Consider the following 25,412-nt stretch of genomic DNA (forward strand, 5'->3'; position numbering starts at 1 on the left):
CATATTTCTGTGGATCTGAGGGAAAGGATCGGCTACATGCTGGTAAACTGCTGCCTGTGCTATACCTTCCCCTCCCATCTCTGTGCACCCTATCCACTGATTTCCTTGTTTGCAGGTTCAGATATTGCCAGTGCAAATGCAAGAAAAGAAGTGGCTCTGCCAAAAGAAGGATAAAAGGAAGGAGGCCCATCAGTGTTCCAGCTTGGCTTCGCTTATCCACATTACATCATCCCTTGAGTTTAAAATATGTTCTGCAATTTTTTACAGAGAAGAGGTTTGGAAAGCTGTACACCAATTCCACTCTCACAGAGACTAATATTGAAGCTCCCATTGCTTAAGAAGAATGAGCTCTCCATCAGCACTCTGAAAATCCCACCCTTCTGTTGCAATGCCTTCACTGGTCTTGAAAACGGTGTCATGCAAGTTATTTGAAAATGCCCCTCTTCGGTAAGGGGTGACAGCACTGACATAGGAGAGGACTCTGGCACCAGCATGGGCAGACTCAGATATCTCTTCATCTGGAGCAGCATGTACTCTGCGAGCAGCTGCAAGAGCTACTGAGGGACTTTGTGCATCAGAGCCACCTTAGCCTGAAGATGGGTGCAGAACACAGCCCCAGCAGAAGAAATTATTGTTGTCTCAGTTCTACTGATATCAGTGGCATATGGGGCGTTGATGTAGTTAAGGAAGAAATCTAATTCAAAGTCATTTGGCTGTACGGATAATTTAACCATCCTGGTATTACTGAGCGATTATGTATATTTGAAAAAGAGAAAAGCAAATACCCAAAGGCATCTTGTGTACAATGCTGAAATTTTGAGAAGTTGCTATATGGCAGAATGGGGTGTTGATAACACCGGAGATAACCCAGTGCGATAGTGTTATCAGCACCTGAGGAGTAATAACTGATCTACTTCATATTTACCAAATGTACCAGGCACTCCGTATTATGTTTACCTAATGATTAAAAGGAACAGTAAATGGAATGACTTTCTTTTAATCAGTATGTCAGCTTGAGCAGCATAATGAAATTAGTCTGGGGTGGATAAAGGCTTCTGAGCGAAAAGGGGCACTTCTATGCAACTGACTTCTAAAATCTGTAACTTCACTGTATCAATGGCAGGCCATTGCACGCTGATGGGCTCTGTACTCAAATAGAACATACCCAAAGTTAAAACATATGTACTGTTTAAGCATTTTATTGTATCTGTTCTCCTAGCTTGCAAGTTCACTAAAGTCTCAGCCAAGGATTCTTTTTCTTTAGGACACCTTTATTAATCGTTCGTTCATGTCTACCTAGTTACACATGGATGATATCTGACAGTTTATCCCACTTATCATTAATAACTATTAATGGCCCTCTTGTTACAATCAAGCTGCATCAACTCATAACCTCACTTGCATTCATCTAATTTTTCACTTGATTATGAATTTCAGAATGGTTGTCTTACAGGCAAGCCTGTTTACTTTAAAGGGCAGAGATTTGTCCATTTGATTGCTTTGAGAAAGGTGGTAGGTCACACTGTTTAGTTACTTTGACTGAGATGTGGAATATATAATGTGTTTCCTTAATCCTCAAATATAAGTTATTATCACCCCCATGAAAGCGACAGTGTTTGAAAGTTTTAGCTGCAATCAAATCCAAATTGAAAGAAGTCATGTTTCCTCAATGCTAAGAAGGTTTAACAAATTTATGTAGACACTAATGAGTATTACTAGGCTTATGTAGGGTCATGGAAAATTAGACTGGCTTTTTTATGCCATTTAATACAGATTTTGTCATTGCTACGTGCTAAGCTCTCTATTAATATAGATTACTTTGGCTTTTAGCAAGTGGGCAATGTCTGAGGTTCAGTGACATGTCTCTCTTTTTGTATTTTTGGTTTCTTTGGTAACATATTTTGCTCAGCTTTCAGGGTTTGGCAGGATTTTATTTCTAACTTTAACTTACTGCCCTTTTCCAGAAATCTGCTTTGTATCTGTTCTGAGAAGGAAATTGCAATGCAACTGCTTATTTACTCCATTTTCTGATCAGAACTTGATGGAGCTACGTATGTCACTACTGCAGGAAAAACATCTCTAACAAGATAAATATGAATTTCCTAAAGAAACAATGATGAGTTCTGTCCTGATTATGTACCACTGTAGTCAGCAGATTTCAGAGTGTAAACAGGAGCACAATTTGGAAGTGTGCTAGCATACATAATACATGTCTTTCATTCATAAATTATACTATCCTGTGTTTTAAAGCAGAGTAATGAATCTGACAGTATCCACAACTTGAATGAGCTCAGAGGAGAGGACACATTTCACCCAGTGCAGCTTCCTGACATTAGAGGGCTCCATAATCCACAAAGTATGGCAAATAAGAGTTTCATTTTGAGGTCAATAGAGATGACACGGGGAGAGGGTTATAAACTTCTCTTGGAGCTGTGGTTAGATGGTATTGCAAATTCAGCTTCTGAAGTCTGAGTATTAAGTCACACCTGCAAAATGTAAAGAGCTGACCTGGTATAAAATCAACCTACTTGTTCATAATTTCCTTAGAAAGCTTGAGTGGGGCTTGATTTTACCAAGAACAGATCATGAATCCCTCTGGCTTGCATTCCTCTGGACCTGACATTGTACTGATGAACCAGCACAACTTGTATCATCTGTCTTTCCAGGACTCAGCAAACCTGGCATACTTTCTCTGTCAGGGAATCCTGTCAATGGGACTATGAGACAATGCTTGATGCAGATCAAATACACCCAGAACAGTAGGGTGCCACTCGTAAGCTGTATACCTTGGCAGGGTACAACAGGTAGCAGCTACTGATCTTCATCTTTCAAAAATCATCATAGTTTCTTTCTATTTTTTTCCTGTCATGAAGAGGAAGAAATTTCTGTGGCCACCACAGAAGAGCAGAGAGCAGAGCTGGATGGGTCTTCAGAAGCCTCTAACTGCACAGGGCTGAGCACAGCAATCATGAATCATGTGCAGAAAATATGCATCATGAACATGAGAGCTTTTCCTTGACATAGATAATGCAATAAGGTAATCACTGTGGAGCAAAAACACATGTTTGGATGCCATTAGCTCTTATTTGTGGCTCAATTTGTTAACAAGAAGACTTTTAAAATAATTTAAATGGCCAAATTTCAGAAAAACCTTTTACATATGTCAGAGCCTTTAGAAAGTGCAACTTGTCTTTGTTGCACTTCAGAGAGCCTAATCCTAAAGATATCTTCCTAAGGAAGAAATATGCTTGTGAGTAGAACAAATCATTTCTGTGTAAAATAAGAGAGCTTTTCTGAGGAGTTCTTGCACAATTCCAAGCCTGCGAAGGTGAGCTGGCTCTTTATTAAGTCAGTCCCTCATAGAGGCACTTCATTCAAGCCATGGACAACCCACATATAAACTTTGCCCCCATCAGCCCTTCCTGCATCACCTATATTATGAATAAGTGGCCACCACAGGGTCAAGCAGGTTGATTGACTTCTCAGAGGCTGCAAAAGAAATCAATGCCTTGGAGAGAATTAAAACTTCCTTTTTTCCTGTACTCAGACATGGTTTTCTATAATTAAAGATTGATATATTGGTCTAGCTTTCCTGGCAAATATTGAAAGAGGGTTGGATTATTTTGGCAGGGAGGGCCAGATTGTTGCAAATACTATGATTTCCTAAAAGAAAATCAAATACATCTTGTGTTGTGCTTTTTTGGCCTCATCCTGGCACACGGACCAAGTTTTTCTCCAATGCTGCAGGCAAGATTTGGTCATGTATTTCTGGAAAATGTCTGTACAAATAATCATTCTACTGATCAACAACAAAGAGAATAAAAAGGAGGAGAAAAGTGCTACTGAGAGTATGGACACTAGCATGGAAAGCATGGAAAAAAACAAAGCATCATTTTCAAAGTTACAGAGGTGGACAGTCCATCACTTGCAAAATGTGTATACCCAAGATACCAGGAAAATTCCCACCGTGAAAGGCAGCGGCTGCTTTTGTAGCAATGTGTGAAATTTACACCAGCTGAAGATCCGGTATTTGTTGTTGAATTTATTGAGCTTGAACCAAATCCCACTGTAACCAATGAGAAGGAAAAAAAAATAAATAAAAAATAAAAAATCCCTTCAGTAACTTGCAGAGCAGGCTTGCTGTTTGTGGACCCCTTTGGGCCATGTGACATGGATATCAGCAGCTTTCAAACCATGACCATCTGATTAATACAAGGATACTGACTCATTCTTGGTTTGTTGAAAAATCCCCTAAGTAATAAGTGGCATATATTCGGTCACAGAACTGCCATGAATTTATGTAACTGAAACCAAATACTCTCTCAAAAAAATTGGGTGTGAGAGGGAGAAAATTGTCTCTTTCACTTCTGTTTCTATAGAGTATTGAGCCTGCTACCCAAATCACAGATCAATAATACTCTGGGAAGACGATTCCTTGTCGTGCTTCATTTTGAGATAAATTCATGTAACATGGAGAGGCAGCCACAGGAGGAGAGAAAATAAAAACTCCGTATTTCCTTATGACAGTTGAAATGTTTGCGGAACTTCTAATTCGTGTCTGCATTCGAAGGGTCACTGATTTAAATAAATTAAATACATAAATCACATAAAAACTGTAATTGAGGAACTATTTTTTTTTCATTTTATGTTTACAAATTTTATTTATTTCAGGGTTTTATGGCCTCAGCTGTTATTATAGCAGGACAGTTTCTTCCTTGGGATTTCTCTCAGCCTGGTTCCCAGAAACATCAGCTACCCATTTCATCAGATTATGGGATCCTCATTAGGATCTAGCTGACTTTCCTGTCCGACTCCTCCTCCACACTGCAATAGCCCTTGAAATGCCCCTGCCAGACAAGAAATGCCTTTTCTCTGATGGCCCAGGCATCCCAGGGGCTGCAGATCTAACTTTGGCAACCAGTCTTATCATGGGCTTTACCAGAGCACAGCTGGGTCTGTAACCACAGTTGTGCAGCAGTCAGAGGCAGTGCAGTATGATGTCAAATACCATGAAAATAAATGGGATAAATGCAGACATAGATAAGGTTTTCAGGGATCATCTGTGGCTGGAAAAAATGAGTTTTCACAATGCTCTCCAAGAAGCCAGTGAGATAACTGCAGTGCCAGGAGGTAGCGATAGGTGCTGACTGCTTGCATAGCTCCAGGCTTGTGTTAGCTTTCCAGGTCCCATGCACAACCACAGCCCCTTTGCACCAGCCCTAAAAGCCAACTGGGGAGTGCCAGACTGGGCGAAAAAGGAGCAGAATTAGATATTCTAAAAATGCAGATGTGACTGACATCCTCTGGCTTGCCATGGAGCTCAGAGAAGGAAGCAAGCTGTCAATGACACATCTGCTCACACTTCTCCATTTATTAAATCTGTAACAAAATTTTGACAGCAATAAACCAGAATGAGCAGTTGTGTGTTTGTATTAAAACATCATTTGGATAAGCAATAACTGGTGATTGGTGTAAAAGAACATCTGTGATATTATCCTGCTATTTTTGTCTGAGTCATGTCACACTGAGAAAGGGGAAAAAAAAAATAAAAAAAATGAGGTGAAATGATCACATGTGATGGTTCAAATTTAGCTTTGTTAAAGACACACACCTTTTTATTTTCCAGCATAATTCCCATAGAATTAAGATAAAGACTTAAGATAAAAACTTTTTCTATGGAATAAAACAAACATTCCAATATTTTGGTTTGACTATGAATCACACCCCTAAAACATTTTTGGTGACTACTTTTTAATCCCAAATTGATAAATTCCTGCTCACATAATAATGTTAACATTGAGAATCAAGTCTTTGTGAGCCCTTAATCTGAATCTCTCTTTTTAGTACTAATGGGGTTTATTTTGTCTATGAGAAAAATAAAGGTCTCAGGTCTGAGATGGACAGGACGATAGGAAAGATGTGTTGTTTTTTTTAAAGGTAAAGCATGCTAGTTTTTTGTTAGGCAATAACAAAGCCACTTTGGTTACTGGTATCCACTGTAAAAAGTCAGAGGAAATTTACTCTGGCCACAGCAAAATCACTTCCACAGTTGCATAAAAGCAAATATTTCCTTCATGTGTACAAGGGTGGGGAAGTTTAAAAGCATCTGTAGGACTTAAAGCTCAAAACAGTTTATGTCAGGAAAGAAAGCGATAAAAGATGTTGATTTTATTAATAATTTATAGAGGACCAATATTTATAGTTTGCTAGTGGGTGGCAAATTGAAGGTCCACATAATAAAAAACTCATTAGAAATACGAAGCTTTAGAACTGTTCACAACTACATGCAAACCATTAAACGCCTTTGAAGGAATATATATGCATTTGTATACACATTTTCTCCTCCTGGAAAGAACGCTCATCTCCCTTGCATCTCTGCAGACTCACTGCCTGTTCCATTATTATCATTACTGAAGGGTGTTTGCAGCCGGCAGCGACGGTCCCCAAGGACCAGCGGGAGGCTGACCAGTGTGTGATCTGAAATGTGCTCATGCCTGACCCCGACAGTTCACTGTCTAAATGTTGCTTCAGGTGTTTGTTTTGAAAAAAAATCAATTCTTTATGTTTAACCTGAGAAAGCATCTGTTTACCCCTCCTAATTGAGGTTAACAAAGAAGGAGTATTGGGTCTAGAGCATTGATCTTAGTCCAGTGGTTAAAAAAAATACAACACTTGTTTTTTAATGAAAAATTAACTAACGGCTATAGTCCTCAGCATTCAAAATCTCTGGTAAAATGAAAAAAAACATATTCTGCCAAATGTTTTGGACAGAGCTTTTTCGCTGCTTTCTCTGTGGATTTTTGAGGTATTAAATCACTGTGGTGGGAGCTGGAAACTAGGGCTAGTATCTAGTTCAGTCACCAGCTTCCAGTGGAAAATTTTTCACACCACTTACTTTGCCTCCTTCTCCAGCAAAATTTCTTAGCTGATGGTGATGTATGAAGATAATGTTTCCCACATGATAAAATTCTGAAAAGACCAGATATTGAAGTGATGTCAAAGCCACCAAAATTGTACGCTGAAACAATTAATTTAAAGCCTAATGCTGTAATGCCCACATTGATCAAATTTCTACCACTGCCTATATTAAAGAGCTCCTTGATTTTGTGCATAGGTGGTTATTATTAAAAGACTGCCTTCAAAAAACTTTCTCTGTACACGTTAGATCAATAACCTGTCCAAGAAGCAGGGAGCTGTGGAAATGAGTTGTAGAAGGAACTGTGAAGATAAGTTATACGGAATAATTAAATAAAGAAGCATTGTGTATGACTGACAGGGAGAAGACATTTTTCTGAATATCTGCTCAACACCTAGATGCATTTTTTTCATTCTTAAAAGATGCTGAAAATTTTGTATTAGGCCTTTCTGTTACTGTGGTTTTGTTGCCTTTCTTAATTAGATCTAGTCTCAAGGGAAGGACTCATTTATGATTCTATACAGTATGTAGGACTTCACTTACAGGAGGCCAGAAAAAGCATCACAAAGGTGTGAGAAAGACACAGGTACATTGCACTCTCCTGGCGGAAAAGGAGCAGAAAAGAAGTGCCAAGAGCTTATACAGCAATTGTAGCAGATGTCACCACCTAGAGAAGAGAAGAGCAGGTCAGGAGCTGGAGAGGGAAGGCTGTAGCCAAATGCTCCTGGTGGCCAAGAGCCTGAGCCCACCGCCCAGTGTGGGGAGCCAGACCTCACCCTGATGGCCAACTCCTGCCACCTCAGTAATCCAGCGTACCAGTTTGATGAGAAATGGAACAAATATACATTTTCAAATGTCACATTATCCTGTGAATTAGAAATGCCAACCTTCCATTTTATGTGCCTTTTAGATGAGACTTCAGAACATTAAAGAAGTAGAAGTTTATTTTGCTACTTAATGGTCTAGAACTCAGGACAGAGTGCATGTCTGAGTTTGCTTTCCTAAGATGGCAATAGACAATGTAAGTTAACATGGTATATGCTTTTTATTCATTTATGGGGAGCCCAGAGTGGTGAAACCACACAGTCTGGGTTTAATAGGCACAACAGTCGTATTTATTTAGTGTGTCCTATTTACGACGGATTTTAACAGTTGTAATACATGAGTGCCATCTCATTAGGATACAAGAAATTGGTCAGACTGTTTTCTGCTTCCAAATTCTGTACCAGGGAATAAAATGTTGTATTAAGAATGTGCAGCATGAATAGTGCATGTGGTCATTCATATTTCCTATTTCTTTTATAGTATAAATGAATTTATTATAAAACAATGGGAAATTGAGTGATTTAACATGTTCTGTATTTAAATATACATTAGCATGTAGTATATATGTCTGCACAATATATTTGTACAAGTGTATCCAGTAATTTAATGGGTTTAATAATCTTGGAATTACTGTGATAGTAAAAGCATTATTTCTTTAGCCTCCATTGTTTAATAGAAATGACAAGTAGATCAGACATTTGAAGATGAATGAAGCAGTGTTGAGAACATTTCCCTTGGAAAAAACTCAATAAACACATACAGTTGTAAATCTCACCACTTTTCTTGGCAAAACAACGTTAAAGAACTGTTGCAAAATTATAAAGTGTTGTAAAGTGTCCTTTTTGGATTGAACAAGAATTTTGTGCTGTTCTGCTAAAGAAAGACAGCTTATCACAAATCAGTTGTTCCATCCCAATTCATACAAATGACACACTTGTAACACTGGCTACTTCTACCCCTAAATATTAATTTTGTTCTAAAACACAAGACATTTTAGCCAGAGTATGACAAACCTACTACCAGCTGCAGTAGTGTAAGATCCTGTGTTTAGCAATGTATTTGGAATCACTCATAGGAAATAAAGCTGAGCAGAAAGGTATTGTAGGCTTGTATTAGGAGGGTGTATTATTTCCAGAAGATAAGGTGCACTATACATGCTCCTAATATAGTCTTCCGTCAATGCCCAGTCTGCTAAAACAGTGAATGGAAGTGACTGATCTACAATTTGCATTCTCTTTTCAGTCCATCAACACAACATTATTAAAACCATTGAGCCAAAACCCATTAGAACAGCATTCACGTATGAAACAATGCACAGGTCTGCTTGTTCCCATTTTTATGCACTGCTATAGGACTATAAATATTCATCGTAATGTAACTGAAAATTATTGAAGTGAGAAAAAAGAGAAACAGGGAAGCCATTTGCTTCAATTCATAAACAGCATCTGTTGGGAAGTTATTCATAGATTGCTTCAGGGCCTGCTGAGCAGTAAGCCCATGGAAAAGGATGCCATTGCAAGCAAATTGGCCAAAACTGCAATGGAGATACTATTAAACATGATTCACTGACAGCCAGGGAGAATGATCAGGCACCAGCTTGTTTTATGTCTTCTTTTATCACTGGGACACAGAAGTAGCCTCCAGCCAAAGTCTCACACAGTTCAAATTAGAAGAGCAACCTTCTAAGTGTACTAAGGCCTAACTAGTGGCAAGAGAAAGTTGCATGAAGTGATATTGTAGTGAACACAGTTGTTTATTTGTCCCTTCCCGAGGCGCATGTAAAATCCCTTTTCAAAACAGGGTGGCCATAAACTTTCCTACTGTACAAACCTTCCTACTATATATTTTTGGTCAAAATGTTTAAATGTCTTCATGCAAAAAGGAAAAAAAAAAAAAAAAACAGCCTAAAGGGTGAATGAAAAGAAATTAATAAGCATATTTTAGCTTCTTAGTAAATTTCAAAATACATTCTGGCTGAAAAGTGACACGATGCCAAAGAACCATGGACAGGGTAGCACGATGTGCAAGTCCAAGGAAGAGAATAAGTGCAAACATTTTCATATATAGTTTATATAGTAAATATAAACTGAGAGAATAAAATACTCAGCTGTCAAATTTTGCTTGTTGATTTACAGAGCAGAGCAACTGGTGAGGCAAACCTGTTCAGCCCTTCTGAATTCAGTGCAAATGCTGCTGACTTTTCAGCTAATGATCTGGCCCCAATTTTTTACTGCCAGTGGGACTTATCACATCATGAGGAATTTGAAAAATGCACTTACAATCAATACATGGACAAATAATTTTCCCAGTCTCATTCCTCCTCTTGTTGCAAATTATTTATACTTTTAATTAACATCAGCAATTCACTGCCTGTAAGTAACTAAACCTGCAATCCCCTTAGTAAGCTTCTGGAGGTTTGTTTGTGCAGTGTGCGCCCCACAACCTCCTTGCATTACAGCCATGGGCCATGGCTCATGAGATTAAGTATTTCATATGTATTTGCTCTAGTTTTCTGTGTTGTAACTAAGACAAACAGCATGAAATATGGAGCAACTTGAATGATTTTTGTTTGTCTATACCTGTAACTTTTGACTATTTTCAAATATTCCCCTAAGTTGTTTGCTCTTTTCACAAAAATCTGGGGGAAAAGCTGTTTGTCAGCTGCCTGACCTGTGTAAGGACTTTCAGATTAGTGGCAGGCTTTAAATCAGGTCCATAAAAATGCCTCATTTTGCAAGCAAGCAAAGATATTTTCTCCTAAGCAAATATTCATCGTTTGTCCTCTGGTATTTGCTTTGTTGTTGTTGGAAGTACAAACTCACCTGTGACTCAGGTGAGTGAAGGCCTCTTGCACAAAACATATTATTTGGTTAGCATACATTATTTGAGGGATAATTTTGACTAGCAAACATATTTCCACAAATGAGGACTGTTTCATGCAGGGAAAACAGGAAAAAAAAAAAAAAAAAAAGAAAAAAAAAGATAATTTATTCACCAAGTACCCTGGAATGTGATAACTAGTGGGCATCATTTACATCTATTCATTAGACTGGTTCTCAGGAAAGTTAAGTTAGCTCTAAATTATTCATTTAAAGGTTGACACACTCTCCAAGAACAGTAGGAGATGTGGGGGTGTTATAAATTTAAGGGGTAACAAATGCTCAGCCACAGAGAAACCTCTACTCAATCTTGAAATGAGAGAAACACGTTTTAAGAAGTTTCACCCACGTGTTCTTTGTATTATTTTTTGCCAGACTGCTGCTTTGATATTAATTTGCATGAAACTTTTAGAACAACTGAGATTTTACCAGTAAGAAATGTGACTGAGAAAATATTGTGGACAATAAATTCCATATCAGAACACCTACAAGATGTGATGCACAACTTCAGCACTGTCCTATTCAAGATAAGGGAAAAAGCTATATGAATAACAGCACGAAATTAAACAACATACTAAAAGTCTCAAATCGGGCACAACTATTCAATTGTGTGTGATATTATCAAGTGCTAGTAAGGCTAAATTGAGAAAATCAATGTTTGACAAGCAAAACCAGATATTAACTCCATGGATTAATTATTAATTGCATGTAACTTACTTGTCCTTTCATCTCTCCACACCCAAGATGTGTAATCCTGCTAATTCCTGACAGAACCCAATTTTAAGCACAAGAGGATGTGATCTGGAATCTGAGTGTGGTTGTTCTAGCTCGGGAGCATCCTGGCTAGGGGATCAGCTTGGCTTTCAGAGGTGAACTGCCAGCACTGCCTTCAGCCTGGTTCCAACATGTAGAGTAAATCCTGTCACTGTCCTTTCTTTGTCAAGACTGGTAATAAAACTAAGGACTCAAGTTCTTGAAGATTTAGGTCCCGTATCCTCCGAGGAACTTTGTTTTGGGTGTATTTATGCTTATCCTCTTACTCTTCCAGCACACAACAGCAGAAAGCATTTGAACAAAACATTCATACAAATCTCTGTATTCATGATTTCCCTACTCCCTAAGTGAAGCTTTGGTGACAGTTCAACTGGAATTGGCATAGATTTAGACAAATTAAAGTAATTTTAACCATGATCAAAACATAACATTCTTGTTTAAGGACGAAGATAATTAATTTTTCAAAAATGTTACTGCATATATTAGAACAGTTAGGAGCAGCTCTCATTTGTGCTCAGACCATTTATGGAGATTTCCATTCCTTTATTTATTCCTTTATTAAATAAGGGAGATGCCATAGCAACCCCTGTCACACACTTCCATTCGTGTATTGACTCTGCATTATTCAATCTATGTAGGTTTTATTGTGGCCATTGTCTCTCATTATGCTACAGACTCTCCAAATTGAAACCATTCATCCTAATCCTCCAGCATCAGGCGTTCTGAATAACCTGGGGCAGAAACACAACCACCTGCAGGAGCTGCTGGAGGTCTGAAAAAATGTTACCTATGAAGACTTTCAACACATCCTTTCCTCTCAACTCCCATTTTGTACCACCTCTACCTAAAATACCAAGCAGCCAAAAGCCCAGTCATTCATTTCAATAAAGCAAGTTTACAGAGAGAGCGGGAAACCAAAACCAGTATACCAAACAGCCTTAAAACAGTCTTGCTCTGGCACTTTTCAAGAAAAACTTTATGCTCCTCATAGGAACCTAGTCACCTAAGCACAAGTTATTTTATAAAAGTTATTTTTCTCAGTATAATTCCAACTTTTTTACATTATAAACATTTTCAGCCCGGAGTTGGCAGTGATACTGCTTCCTAGGTTTAATTCCTTATGTGTTGCATGTTGTACCCTAAAACAATAAAACCTCTTTCATCTCAGCTTTCCTGTTTACGACTATAAGCAAATAGTGATATGACTTTTTTTTTGTTTTTCTTCCTCGGAATTAAAAAGAGCCTACACAATACTCCATCAAATGACTTAACCACACAATGCCATAGCATCACTCACTCATGGATCTAAAATTGCATAAGCCTAAAGCACTGAAGTGATCCAGTACCCCATACCTATATCTTTCTGGAGCATGGCCTGGAAGTGTCCCACCCAAGCTGGATACCTAACCAACACAGAAATTATGTCTGTAGCTCTTCTTGGGCCACTGTACATTGTTCTACTCCATCCAGTAAGGAAGCTGGAGTTCAGTTACATGTCTACATTCATTTCTACAAGCCTTTGCTCTCTGAAGATGGGAGCTACAACATGTGCCAAGTCATGCCAGATGCCCCACGACCATGTGAGCCTGGCTCCAGGCCTGCTTTGGGAAAGGAAAAGTGAATTAGCTCAGACTTGGACATGGATTAGTGTAATCCCAGGACTGTGAGTTGGAGAGGACACTTCCCACAGCCAGGAACATGGGGACAGCAAACACTCAGGCAGGCAGACCTTTGAAAGGCACACAAGCATTCAGCAATGAGGAAAACTCTGGAAGACACTTGGGAAATCTTCCTTTGAGTTGCTCACCTCCCCAGGGAGCTAACACTCTTTTTTTGCCTGTTAAGGTTTTGATGCTGTTCACCCACAATGTGAGAGAAAATTGGATAAGCACTTTTAATGGCATATGGCATGTCCATCTGTTAAGGATATGGCACATCACACATCTGCTTTCTGGCACTGGCCTGGGAGCAAAGCTGCTCCGAGCTGCTAGCAACACTATCAGCTCCCTCCCTAAATAACAAGCGGTGGCTTTCCTAGGAAGAAAACATCCAGAAGTCAGCTCTAACCAGTATCCTGAGCCCTACCAGTATGAATTATGCAAGTATTTCTGCCCTGTGCACACAAATTGAAATGGGTGTCAGCAAACAGCTGTGAGTGCAGGTTTTGTCCACACAGACCTCGGCTTCCTACATAGGTAGGGAATAGAAGACAAGAATAAAAGAAAATGAGAACATCTCTGTTGTAAAAGCTTTGTTCTCATCAACCTTTCTTTCTTTCTTTTCCCGACACTTCTCACCAAACAAGCTCTAAGTAAAAGCAGTGGTGACACTGTCCATACCATTCTGGTTTTCTGATCATGTTCTGAATCTTAAGAGATCTGAATCTTAAAATCCTAGATCTGACTCTGCATTGCGTGGTGCCTCAGCAGGCAGCTGCATCCATAGTTTCACTGAAGACATAAAAAAATTAAAGGTTCTTTCCCTTAATATTTACCATCCTTCCAGGAGGGAGACTCAGAAGGCATAGGACCAGGCAGTGATTAATTCTTAGGAAAAACTCACTGAGGCAACACCCAAATGTAACTAATCTCATTAGTTTTCTCCTTTGGGGGCAACACTTTCTCATGTGTTATGTCAGCCGAGGAAAGCTATGGAACCAAAGTCTTCCCACCAAAAAAATATTTGCCAGGTTTAAGGTTCTTTATGATAAGAATTTAACTCATTTAAGTATATTTCTCATCTAAACAATTATGTAAATGGAAACAAATATGGGAGTTTCATGTAGCCTGCTTGAAATACTCATGCACACAAAAAATAATAAAAAAATAATCTAATCAATAACTCCAGAGTAGTTCAGAAAGTGAATACGTAATCATAAAATATAGGAACAGAGTGTGTTAGTGGGGACAGAAAAAAATCAGAACAAATGACATGGCTTCAGCGTGTAACCCAGGAAACAAAAATATCTCATTCAGCTGGCATTTTTCAAAGTGATATATGTCAATACTGTTGTTCCCTTGCAGGTTAACTAAATCTATCAACAATGGACACACTCTCAGACTCAGCTGAACAGTCTCTTTTTTGCAGCTTGCTTTCCTGAGAAAGTTCAATTTCCAGTATAGGAGGCCAGCAGTTTAAGAGAGTCACATATCTCTAACCTGCTATTCTCTGCCTGTGTTTGATTTTTATAAATTTGTGCCATTGTATCGTCAGAGCTTTCAGCACTGAAAACATGCAGTCCCTTTTGTTAACACTTTAAAATTTGAAAAGTCAGCAGCAGGAGGTTAAATCAGAAATTGCTTGGCCTTATTCTTTCATTCAATGGAGGAAAAAATAATAATAAAAAGAAGCTTTTTGTTAGTCAGAGAAAGCAAGCTGTTATGCACTGCAAACAGGACTAGTACAAGGGAAATTTAAACAATGGGCTGACAATTGCTGATCAGGATAGGTGAAGAACAGCATGTTTCTGAACAAAAAGGACTCAACTGCTTCTTCCCTTCTGCTTGCAAAGAGAATATGGAGTATCATATGGTTTTCTAGCACTGTTATTATACACAAACATATAATGGAATGTCACGTGCCTTTCTTGTGCTATTGTTATGCATAGGTAAAGCTAGACACACGGCACAAGTTAGCAGATTAGATTGTTAGACTGTACAGAAAATACTAGTGGAGGGTTTCCCAAGGCATCTAGATGACAATATTTGCACTCCTGTACATTGAATGTATATTTTCACCGAAAGATTATTCATACTGTCCAAAAGCCTGTATGAAAGACTGTTCATAAAGACTGTCCATGTGTCAGGTAAGGAAAAATACAACGTGTATTAATTGTGCTTGTATTCTGCAGCTCTGTGAGTCCCGATGATCTAAATGAGGGAAGGATATTTTGAATATTAAATAATACTCACAATGTAAGGTACTCAAGAGAACACTGTACCTGTCTAAACAAATTTCCCCTTTCTCATAGCTATGACCCAGGGACACTCAAACTTTCTAATGGAGGGACAAACTACTTCATGGACTGCTTGGCCTCTTTCCCTGCTTGGATTTGATGTTGCGCCAAGTTGCTGTCATCATCCCCTTGCCCTCTAAGAGCATTAAGTGCCATCTGTAGCTCCAGTCAGCTTTTAGCATAACTAAAGTAACCAAAAAACAGACAGCAGAGGAACGAGTTTGTGAGGGACAGAGCAGCACCAGCCTCTCCAGCGAGAGCTGTTGCTGCTGCCCAGCTGTGGCACCCCCAAACTCCTCGTTGGCTCCAGCACCCAGCAAGCAGCTGGGGATGGGTCCAGGCAAGAAGCCACCAGGAAGCTTTGTGCTGACACGCTAACAAATCCAAGGCTGGTTAGTTTAATGCTGCCTTTAGTGGGTCTCCACTCTGTAACATTCACAGCAGCAACTGCAGCATAGACTTACCCAGGGAGAGGCCAACAGATGTGTTGAGTTGCACTCACAGCTAGAAGTGCAAAGTGTTTGATCAGCTGTAAGTAGATAATTAGTTCCATAATTTAAAAGTTTCTGTTATTCCTGAGCATCCACACTAAGCAGCAACTAGAGAAATGCTTCTCTAAATGCCAACTTGGAGAGGAAATTTCCATTCAGAGGAATTAATTTTGATTCAAGGAAGAACTCAAAACAGAAGAAATTGATAAGAATACTCAAAAGACTCACAGACTAATGTTACTTTCTTTCTGTAAACTTTAAATTAAAAAACAAAGCAAAACAAACAAACAAAAACTGTTACAGCTTGCTTCCCAAATCTTATTCAAATGATCTGGTAAAAAGTGACAAACATTAAGCTATGTGCTGTTCCAAAACAAGTGTCTACACCTTTTTGCTGTGCAACTAGACCACAAAAACTCTGAGCCATCTGACAGTAGTGAACATGCGTACAGAATACTGCTCGATCAAAGGACTGCAAATAGCACGTGCCTAACTTCTATATAGCAGAGTGTATTTTCAGGTTTGTTATTTGCAAACTATACTTACTGGTGTGATGCTAGTGGACTAAAGCCAATTTCTATTTTTCTAGGCACAACCAAACATCCAGGGATACCTTGCTCATAGGACCCTTACACCTACTCCATGAAAATTTTCAGTATGGAGAAAAAAGGAAATCCACTGCAAGCCAGATTTTGGTTCCAGTTAGAAAATGATTGTATAAGAACACCACCCTCTTATATGCTCAGTGTCCTTTTCATACATCAGTGACATTATTTGGCTGACTGTTGTGACAGAAAATATTTTAATTTTTCTTGGCTCCCAAAAATCAGCTCAGAGATAAAAGAGTGAGATGGAAGTTACTTCCTTTGCACCATCATCATCCAAGCTGTTTAGTAAGTCTTAGTTTTGTGCAGGGAAATTGAAGAATCTGAAGTTCTTGAGGTGTTAATTTGGGCCTAATTTGACATAGAGCCTTCATTTCTGTTGTCAATGTGTGGGATAGAAAGTTTACATCTTAACTACCAGAGTACAAGCTGGAATGGAGAATGGAACAGAATATATTTCTAATTATAAACTAAATAGGTTTTATGTTGGATGATCGAGTGGCAAACACAAAACTTCATAAATGTCATGTTTATGTCCACTCACTGAAACAGAACAGCAATGCTAAAAGCTTGTATCTTTGACATTCTATTTTTGTAAACCCTACACAGCTTTGCTGTACAAAGCTTGGAAATGTTTGAATGAGACTTCTGGTATTTCTCTGCATCCTATTGACTAGAGCACTACTGCCTTTTTCTTTTTTTTTTTTTTTCTTTTTTTTTTTTTTCCCAAAGCTTTTAATTCCAAGTGTGCATCTCATTTCAGAATATATATATATATAAACTGATTAAAGCACTGCCCAGTGTGGTGTAACTGGCATTTAATCAACATTTACCCATTGTACTGGATGTCAGTACCAACAGAAAGGTAAGGACTTTTGCTGTTTTCAAGTCATGCATATCTATCCATTTCTTAAAAAAAAAAATAAAAGAGGCAAAACAGACTTTTTTTTGAATTGCACTGTTTTGTGTCCATAAAAAAAAAAAAAAAAAAAAAAAAAAAAAAAAAGGTGATATGAATCTGCTGCTTTTATGCATCTATCTGGAAGAGTTAACTTAAAGAAAATGTTGGATTACCCCATTTATGCAAATGAGAATTTAGTTGTTCAAGACAGCAGCAAATGAGTGTTATATAGCAGAGTTCAGACTATAGCTGGGAAATGACAAGGAAAAACTCATGTATTCTATGCTTGCACTCCTTCTCTATCTCTAGTTTTAAGAAATCATCGCTGAAAGTACAGTAAAATGATGTCCAAAAATGGTTGCTTAAATATTAAGGTGGCAGATTTCATCAATCATCATTGTTTCTGTTCTTTTATTCATTTTTGTTACTTTAGATAATAGGGTCAAAGGATAGGGTCAAAGGAACTGTAGCACCTCTTTGATACGAATGAAACCCCTTACAACAGGAAAGTCAGTAGGTTTTTGTTCAATTTGTGGTATGAACTTGACTATAGACACAAGTGGGAGAGTAGCAGTATCCTTTAGATCGTAGAGTGTGGCAGCTGCAGAGACATAAAAAGTTTCTTTTGTAAAAATCAAGGGGAGAAAAATTATGGGATGATTTCACTCTAATCAGGGAAATGATGCTCTCTGGAGCTTGCCATCACTTTGTGCTGCCAAGTAACCCATAGATATACGTAAAATGCAGGAGGATTAAGCATGCCGTTTACTTTGCATTTCTTAATAGATTAGCTATGACAAAGACCTTGAGATTTAGACTTGGAATTCTTACTTTAACAGTAGCCTTTGTATATACAGTGTCCTATGTGTATAGAGCAAAAAGTACTTTCAACCTCTATGTCCTCATTTAATAATGTACAATGTTCCTGTTAGTTCTGTATTAATCTTTTGCAATTAGGACATTTTAAGTCTTCGTTACAAAAATATAATAAATGAACTTTTGTATTCAAATTACCCTTATACAGCAATGCATTTTGCTGTAAGGGATATGCAGCAAAGTGGCTACTGTGTCAGCAATGTCCCTTCATCACACTGTGCTTTCCCCACTACAGCAAATGGTAACCACAACCGTAATTCTCCATTCTCCCATAAGGTACAGTCTTTATCAGTCTGACAAGAGTCCTAAGTAACCCAAGGAAAATAACTTCCAGAACAAATCCACTGTTTTTGTTCTGAATAATTAAGTAGAAAAATCAGAAATAGAAATTCCTTCTCTTACCACCATTCTTGAGATGCACTCTTTGCCTGGCAACTTCTTGTCTATAACATTTGGCAGCAGGGAGTAGTCGTCAGCAACTGGTATGCAGCTAAATTCTCTTCTTTACATCTGTATAATACATACATAAGCTTGATAAATATGTCAGATCACAGAGCTTTTAGGGCCTGAATCTGGCTGCCAGAACTACTAGCAGTTCTCTTTCCTAATGGTCATGAGTGCTTAGAAAGACTGTTGTTTTTAAGACATTAATGACATCCCAAGGCTACTTCAGCAGCTAACCTATAGATGAATATAAATGTTTCAAGGAACATAAGCACAGTCAAGCCCTCTTTAAACCAAATAGATTGACTTCATTTGAACTTAAACATATGCTTAGAGCTATGCATACACCTAAGTTTTCTCCTGAATGGCATTTTCCCTCTACGAACAGCCCTGTTAACTTCAATAGGACTATTTATATGATCATGATCTTCCAATCTTAAAGTATAAATGAACAAGCCATTAATCGCAAGCCCAAACCAATGAAATACCATTATAATGAACCTATATAATGAAGTTCACCTTTACTCAGTTCTAAATCTGATAATATATCTGTAAGGAATCTCAAGAACATAGGATTGCAATACTTAAAGAGCACTGAATATGAAATTTTAGAATCTGCATCCATAAATTGGATTTTATTCCCTTTTATTTGTTAGTGTATTTAAAGGATGTCTCGATGTCATTTCAAACATGGTTCTGCACCCAAACAAATGTACTTCAGAGCAACACATCACTGCTGCTGCCACACAAAGGAAACAGTCTAGAAATGCAGAAGCATTTTTCAGCCATTTTACAAAACACATAAGTTGTGCATCAACCCTCCCTCAGAGTTATTCTCAAAAATCAATTTTATGAGTATTAAACAGGCTGTAAACACCTTTTGCTTAAGCAAAGGCTTTCAGGTTTCCGGTGAGCAATAGCACTTATTTATTCCAATTCTGTGCATTAAGTTCCTTCGAAAGGGCACTGCCATTGTCGGGTACCCATTTTGGGAAGGTGAACATTTCTCCTTGTTGAAGGAGCAACTAAACCTGACCAGAAGGAAGCTTCTGGGAATACAGCGTCTTGTGAGCAGAAGGGAGTGGTATTGGACTGGGCACCAGGAGCCTGCAGCATTCCCAGACACCCAGATACTGAAAGAAGACAGTGGCCTTGGGAGATGCAACAAGGGCTGGGAGGGATCAGCGGGATATATATGAGCTTTTAGCTGCTCTGCCTGGTTGCAAAGACTCACCCAGAGATATGGTAGAAGCAGGAGTAAGGAGTTTTTATTAATATTCTGTTTGGCATCATCATCTCCAGTTCTCAGATTTACTTACATATCACCTCCTGAAACGAAAGAGAAAAAAAGATTACATTTCAGCTCAGAGGTTCTATGATATTTACTATTAAAAAAAAAAAAAAAAAAAAAAGTATGCATACTGGGATTTGGGCACTTAATTTGTTCAAAAATCTGAGTACTGGCACACGAGGAAGATCTGTCATTGACTTCCAGGGCAGTAAGATTTCATCCATACTTTCACAAGTCTCATCACTCCTACATGTCTGGGAAAACAAAGGATTCTCTTGGTCTGTATCAATATAACAACACCTGTTAAATTTGTTGTTAAAACACTTTAATTGGTAAGGTGTTAATCCTTTCAGAATAATACATGATTTACTCAATTTACTCATGCTTTTAACTTCTAGTGAGATTAAAAGAAACAAGGGCATGATGGATAAATAGCTAAGAACATTGGCAGATTTTCATATACCTTTCTCCTACTAAAAGCAATATTGCTACTCCTCCTCCCACATTTTAGTAAGTCAAAGGGTGGAATGGAGGAAAGAGAAGAAGCTGTTAGGCTGAAGTGTTGTATAATCTAGCTAAACACAGAAAAGAAGAGAAAAGCAGTCTCTTAAGAGAAGTCAGAACAGAGAACAAAAACCCAGTAATTTGCAAGGCTGCTTCTAAACACAGACCCTGTAAAGTGTTTTCATTGCACTTTAGGCAACATTCCCTACTTTTCATTGAAAACAAGGAAAAGAAAAGAATAGTTTATTATTGCATCTATCAGCAGTGCTTGCAACGTTCATCCTTGTGACCTGGCACTGGGAGAGAGAGAAATGAATTAAAGTATTGCTGGAGAAGGAGGGGCGGGAATATCTGAATGGGTATTGCACTTTGCTTGAAGCAGTGAGCTGTTCATATTGCATTTTGGTTTTGTAGATTGAAATAATTGGCAGGGTGCTCAGAGCAGGTGGATAGTTATTTCTAGTCTAGCCTATTCTAGTCTAGATCAAAGGTAATAAATAAGGTAGAAAATGCACTCAGCCTCTGGGTCCTTATATTGGCTTTGGTTTTATTGCTTATGCACAACCTGCAGCCTCAACTATTTGCTTAGTTTTGGTGTGTAATGAATTGCTATTTTCATTTATGTCTGTAAGCGTGACAGAAATCATTACATCATGCCTTATGTGAAGAAACCTTTTTTAATTTCAACCTGCTTCAATGACTATACTCAGGCTATTGTGCAGCATAATCATCTCTTATTACCGCACGTTGCACTCCAGAACTGGCAAAGCAGAAGTGCCCTCTAAATGGAAATCAAATTCTTTTCCAACTGTTTTCAATATTTGAGGTGAGCCTGCTTTTTGTCTGGATTTCTTTCTCAAGACCTTCCCCTCTTGCTATGAGTATTACTCATTTGAACAACTGTAGCATTAAACTTCAGGGAAAAATGTGCAAGAGCGTCTGGGCAGGACTCAGCACCATGTGCATCTGAGACGTGGACTGGAAAAATGGTACAGGCTGGATCCCTGACTGCTGACAAAGTAGCTGTAGGAGACAAACAGAAGCAATTCAGTAAATAATACACAGTCCCTGAAGTGATGTATTCTGATGCTAGAAAGAAAGGAAAAAACGATCAGGAAATGTGTTTTCTAATGCTATTCCAACTCATGAAAAAGGAAAAAAAAAACACACCTCATTTAATATATAACAGTGAGAAGTGTCAATCTTGTTTTTGCTGTCAGAAAAAAAAAGTCTATTAATAATACTTTCTACTAACTAGTTCATCTAGACTGCTCCAGCTGGTCTTAAAGCTGATATTATTGGCCCCATTAAAAGGACTGCTAGGCTGGGGCCCAGGGATACAGCTTTTCTAGGACTGCAATCCCTGGCTCCTAAATAACCAAGTTCACAGCCAAGGTGAATCTGCTGTGTCTGTGCTGCAAGATAAATCCTGGGCTTGGGAGTGGAACTGGGCAAACTCATCCATAGGTTCATTATGCCTTCTGGCACAGATGGGTTGAAGATGTCTCCAGAAGATGTGGATTTGAAACCTGAAGGGGACTGGGCTTGATGAGAGTTTCACACGTGACCCTTTAGTATGGTCATTGGTGGTGATGAACAAGTCTGCTCTTGCAAGTGGGGTTGGACCTAGAGCAGATACATAATATAAGAAATCAAAAAAAACCCACAACCAACCAACCAACCAACCAAACCAAAAAAAAAAAAAAAAAACATTATGAAGATATGTTTTTTTCTTTTGGATTTAACCTGTATAAAACACACCCATCCTTCAAAGGTGGAGAATTTCTTGGGCAGAAGGTAGGGTTGACCGGGACATTTCCATTAGATGAAGAAATAATACATTATGATGCTCTTGTCCAGTCTACAGGAGCTGAATTTTCTCTCTTTAAATGGCCATATAAATCTAGTGCCAAAAGCAGGCAGCTTGTCAATGAATGAATAGCCACCAGCGCACTGCACCATGTCACCATCCTTCAGCAGCTATAATACCTGAGAAGTACTTTTCTGAAGAAACTGGCAAAGAAGTGTAAGTTGAGGCTTTTGAAACAAACTAAGGGAAGTTTCATCCTTTTCATTTCTAGTTAGCAAACTAATGTTTCAGCACAACTTCTTTAAATGTTACAGAATTCCCATTAAAAAAGTCTCTACAATAACCCTATGCTAAATCATGTATATCAAAAACAAAACAAAACAAAACAAAAAACAAAACAAAACAAAAAAAGCCCACAATCAAGAACAGGCTAAAACATCAGTACTTGCATGATTCAAACATCAGTACTATGTGACTTTCCTTAAGTATGCTTGCCGTTTATAATGCTAGAAAAGGAAAAGAAGCACTATGGGCTTTCAAATTATATATTTCACACCTTCCCAGACCACATGAGAGAAGACAACTTTTCCCATCACGGAAGGTCATGATTTCCTCCCTGAAAAATGAAACAGAAACAAACAAACAAATCAGAAAGTCCAGATAAGCATTTCCATTTCTACATTAGCTTGATTCACAAATACTTCTTTCAGGCCGCAGCTCTGCTTTATTCAACTCAGAATTCCAGATAATCTAGCAAGTTAAAAATTAACCATGTTTTTTAGGTATTAGTGCCATGCTTCTCAGGGTTACAAGAACACAAGTTGTTCTTGCAAGAGGCTAATGCAACAAAGGGGTAAGAGAGAGACCATTTTCAGCCCTGAAGTAAACATAACACACCAACCCTCCCCATCTATACAAGCACTGCATATAACTACAACGTTAAAGATAATACAGCAGTTGATAGGTATTGAGTACAATATTCTTTAAGAAAACATCACTATATTTTCAAATATCTGCTGTTTTGTTAATCACCTTTCTCCCCCATGTAAAAAAAGCTGGTGTTAGATATTTTTTCCTGTAATTTACTTAACTGCTTAACTTGATTGATGTAAATGAGAGAACAAAGGGTAAGGCAATGAAAAGACAACCATTATCATTATTTGTTAGCATATTTTTATTTTGAGTAAATATTTGCTTTCGATTTTATTCACATTCTTACGCTACAGAACATTTTTCAACAGCAAACAATTTTTACTAACAAAAGACTTGTCATCTGAAATTTCACTCCCTGAAGGTAAAGAGGAACTGACTTATCCAGCAAAATGTTACAGGAACCTCTGTGAAATTGTAAGCTAGAGACTGACTGCACAATGAACAATGTGCTGGAGAGTGCTAATCCTGGTCCCAGCAGCTGAGAAGCCATCTCTCTCATTTTGGTTTGACATTTTTTCGAGTATGTCAAATGGCAAATTAATACTTTATTTGTTGAGCAGATCCTCAGTGGCTAAAGTTTACTGAACTACAAGATTTGTTTTGTAAAGCAGTTGTTTTTTGCTAATTGTGCTGTGCTTCATTTAGGAAAAATGTAGAGCACAGTGAATAATGCCTAGGACAACAATAGGCATTTGGCTCTCATATTTTGATTGTGCCATTAAAAATATGTGGAAAGATTGTTACTCAGAAAGGAGATCTTGATAGGCATTATGCAAGGAGAGTTAGAAGCAGTGTGGAGAAAAGGGACAGCCATATGAACTGGATTAATTATTGATTGAAGAATAATGCTTTTATCCCAGGGATATCAGCATCACAGGATAATACTGGTATAGTAAATGCATGTTCTTCCCTGTTCACTGTGGCATTGCTTTAATTTCACAACTCAGTAGCCCAGGCATCACCTGAGTTCTTAAAGAATTGAATAATTGATCTATAATTAATGGATGCACAGCGGAGAAAACAGTAGCAGGATACCAGTTCATACAGCAGTCACCTGTGGGGAATGCGGTTGTGCACCTGTCTAACTTTATGAAATCGTATTATTAACTTTTATTATATCTACATGCTCATATACCAAAAGACATTTTTAAGAGCAAAAGTCATTTGAGACGATGTCTATTACATACACCATTTTTTTTTCTATGAAGAATAACCTAAGAAGTTTGGTAAATGCACAAGGAGCTGTGCACATGATGACTCAAATTCACTCCATGGCTGCAATAATCATGAGCTTTTCTTTCTACAGATGGAGTAAACCAGACAGGTGACACCTTCACATTGAATCAGCCAGTGTATCACGAAAACACCCACAATGTATGTTAAATTTTATACAGAAAAAGTATTTGCAGCATGGATGCTTTCACTCCACCCTCATCTTTTCCCCAGATCTGGGTTTATGCTCCCAAAAGAGCAAAGCCCTTGTTGCCTGGCCTCTGGGCATGTTGTAGTATTACAAGCAAAATTCCTCGATTCCCTTGCATTTCTTGTGAAGGAGACTGACCTCCTTCCTTCCTACCAGCCCTCTCTGTGCATGCTGTGTCAGGAAAGTTGACCCAAAGGCTTGCTGGATTCTGGATTGTTCCCTGTCACCGTGCTCATGCCAGCATTATGCACCCACATGTATGTGTGATCCACGACTACGGGCATGAGATTTGCAATTAGCTCAATTTTAAAAGACTCAGGTTACCATAACACCCAGCTCTTAGATAGGAACAGATGGCATTTATAAATGCACAGAAACAAGAGGGTAATCCTCTGAAGTAAGTTTGTTTCTGTAAGCCTTTTAGAGTCATATGAAAATGATAGAGAGTATTAATCCACCGGTCTGTTGAACAAAAGCTGTTGAACAAACAGCAAGCTGGCTTGTCCAAGTATCTTTGGCTTTTAATGTGACTTCTAGCAAATGAAGACATGTTTAGAAGCCTATAACAGATATTTATCTGTCAAGACTACGTTACTTGTTTTGCAACTTTGGCTACTGACCTGAAAGCTATCATTCAGCCTCAGGCTGGTCTCATCACTTACTTCTTTAAGCATGACTGAAAGTTTCCCAAGCAGAGGAACCTCAGAGCACTTCACAGGAATCTCCCCATCCCGCAAAGCACTGAACATCTCCTGCAAAACTGCTGTGTGCTTTAGAGATCAGCT

General features: G+C 38.3%; 1 long non-coding RNA gene across 3 annotated transcripts in view; it reads right to left on the bottom strand.

Moving 5' to 3' along the window:
- Positions 1-1,017: 1,017 nt before the first annotated feature.
- The window catches only part of LOC137862524 (uncharacterized), a 39,762-nt gene continuing 15,367 nt past the window's right edge, over positions 1,018-25,412 (bottom strand). Inside the window, exons 2-5 of one of the 3 annotated variants that reach the window (XR_011100365.1) lie at positions 22,828-22,887; positions 19,901-19,995; positions 18,625-18,732; positions 1,018-4,066 (exon numbers count right to left, since the gene is read on the bottom strand). This is a non-coding gene — a long non-coding RNA (uncharacterized lncRNA). Of the gene's footprint in view, positions 4,067-14,209; positions 15,264-17,346; positions 17,948-18,624; positions 18,733-19,900; positions 19,996-22,827; positions 22,888-25,412 lie in introns of those variants that run through there. The other 2 variants (XR_011100366.1, XR_011100364.1) reach the window with 2 other exon arrangements.

Source organism: Anas acuta, chromosome 11 (assembly GCF_963932015.1).
Source record: "Anas acuta chromosome 11, bAnaAcu1.1, whole genome shotgun sequence".
Taxonomy (NCBI): domain Eukaryota; kingdom Metazoa; phylum Chordata; class Aves; order Anseriformes; family Anatidae; genus Anas; species Anas acuta.